We start from the raw sequence: 2,664 nt of genomic DNA, 5'->3' as shown, positions 1-2,664 counted from the left end.
AGTAATTATACCTGATTTATCTTTTGAATATGGTCATTTGTCCCCTCTCCACCGCTGCCATCCCCTCTTACCCACATTACTTAAATTTTATGATAGTTGGTTTCCACATAGTGTAGCCACAGTGATCTTACTTTGTTTTTATACAGTTTAATTGAAATACATGATCGTTTTGTGAATAAAATAGTAAATACAGAAAAGCAAATGTTATTGACTTTAAATCAACTCTGATGCTACCTCAAGATGTAAGTGAGCATTTCAGAAGATATACATCCAGACTTTTTACCATCTTAATGTAATTTTAACATTTTAATGTAATTTTAAACATATTCTCCCAACCTTCTAAAATATGTCTTATTTTTTATTTTGGTCAGCCAACTACTTTTTTGGTTAAAAATATAAACACCTTATTTTTATCACTAAATGCAAATTTAAATAATCGTTTTAGGGGCTCCTGGGTCGCTCAGTCAGTTAAGCGTCTGACTTCAGCTTAGGTCATGATCTCATGATTTGTGGGTTCGAGGCCCGTGTCGTGCTCTGTGCTGACAGCTCAGAGCCTGGAGCCTGTTTAGGATTCTGTGTCTCCCTCTCTCACCCTCCCCTGTTCACGCTGTCTCTCTCTCTCAGAAATAAATAAAAAAATTTTTAATTAAATAATCATTTTAAAGGATGGTAACTTAGTAATTACGGGTCTATATATCCCATACATTCTTTAAACAATATACGTTGTTGAAGAAAAATTGGGTTAAGAGAACAAGAGTTGTTTGAAGGCTTTTAGTACCCATTATAGTTCTTTCATGATAGCCACACCAGTTTGCATCCGGACCGAACCTTGTATGGGCCTGCCTGTTGCTGTGCCAGTGGTTCACAGCATGGCAGCACGTTACCATTATCTGTGTGACAGTAAAAAGAAAGAAAAAAACAAACAAACATAAAAACACCCTGTAGTCTACCTCATGTGCAGAAAACCATGGCACTGGGATTGAGGAGAGCCTCAGGGTAATATCAGCCCTATATGGGAGAGTCTCCCTTCCTCTCTGTTTTCTGAAAGACTTCAGTAGAATTGGTATTGTTTCTTCCTTCAGGGTTTGGTAAAATTCACTAGTGATGTTCATGGATCCTTTCTTTACTGGAAGGTTTTGGTTAAAGTTTTCATTTGCTTTAATAGACCTCTTAGGTTCTTATTCTTGCTTGAGCTTTGATAATTTAGGTCTTTCAAAAAAATGTGCCCATTTCACTGAAGTTGTTGAGTATATGGTATCGAATTGATAGTATTCCCTTGCTATCTCTTTATTGTCTACAGATTTATAGTGATATGTCTCTTAATTTCTATTATTTCAATTTATGTCTTTTCTCTTTTTTCTAGGTGAGTATGCCTAATATGTGTTCTTATTACATGGTTATTATTTTTTTTGGTGTAGTTCTTATCCCACTTCCTAGGCTAACCATTTAGTGATTAATATCTTCTATTTCTCTAGTCTCTGATACATTTATTATTTTTGCTATTTGTTTTGTCCTTTTAAATGTCTGATTTTTACTAAATAATTTATTAAATTTACATTTAACTTTCCCCCAAAGAACCACCTTGTTAATTTATTAATTATTTCTAAATGTTGTATATTTTCTAACTCACAAATACATGCTTTTCTTTTCTTCTTCTATGTTTCTCTTTTTATGTCTGGCTTCCTATAATAGCAGAGTAGTTTGGGGATGAAGGAGCAGAGAAAACCTACAAATAACACTTATAAAAGTTATACAAAATATTAAAACATATAGTGAAAGTACTGCAGATTAATCAAAAAAAGCTATTGTTTATCCTTGAAAGACGAGGCTTTAGTTTGTTTCTGCCTAAAGGCTACCCAAAAATTCTCATGAAGGTCAGTGTAGAAGAAAGTTTTCAGTGGCTTGAAGTGACAGAGGAGAGCTTTGATGTCTTGTAGGGCAGCCAGAAACTTAGGGAGGTGGACTCTGTAAGGGAGGGAACTGCAGAGGCAGTGAACTCCTAAATCTGCACAAAAGCGTTCAAATCCTTGATTAAACTACAGGTGCTTGAAAGGGACTCTGGTGTACTTGGCAAAAAAAAAAAAAAAAAAAAAAAAAAAACACAAAGAAACCAACAGCTATAAGTTGAAATAGTTAAGTTCAGATTTTCAGCCACAACTGAGCAGGCTGGAGTCTGTGTCCAGTCAAGTTAATTGTGTACTAGAACAAACCCTTTCAAAGAATAGAACAGATTCCACAACCTGCAGAGTGTAACATTTATGAAGGCCAATATACATTCAAACATCATTAAGCATGTGAAGAATCAGGAAAAAAAAATATGATACGTGTTCAAGAGAAAAGGCAAAAAATAGTCAACTGTGAGAAGAACTAAGTACAATTATCAGATAAGAGCTTTCAAATGGCTATTATAAATATATTCCAGAACTTTAAAAGAAATTTCAGTCAAGATGAAGAGATGGAGAATCTCAACATATGATGAAAATGTACCAAACTAAAATGTTAAAGCAAAAAATAACTAAAATGAAAATTCATTTAGTCTTCAAAGCACATTGGAAATGATAGAAAAAAAGATGATGTAACCTTAAAAAAAAAGAAAAAGCACATACACACGCATTTGTATGCATAAAACAATTTAGAGAACAAAGAAGAAAAACTGAATAAAAT

This window comes from Hyaena hyaena, unplaced genomic scaffold (assembly GCF_003009895.1).
Source record: "Hyaena hyaena isolate Hyena2069 unplaced genomic scaffold, ASM300989v1 scaffold_706, whole genome shotgun sequence".
NCBI classification, from domain to species: domain Eukaryota; kingdom Metazoa; phylum Chordata; class Mammalia; order Carnivora; family Hyaenidae; genus Hyaena; species Hyaena hyaena.
The sequence above is the reverse complement of the archived record's forward strand: the minus strand, read 5'-3'. Positions refer to the sequence as shown.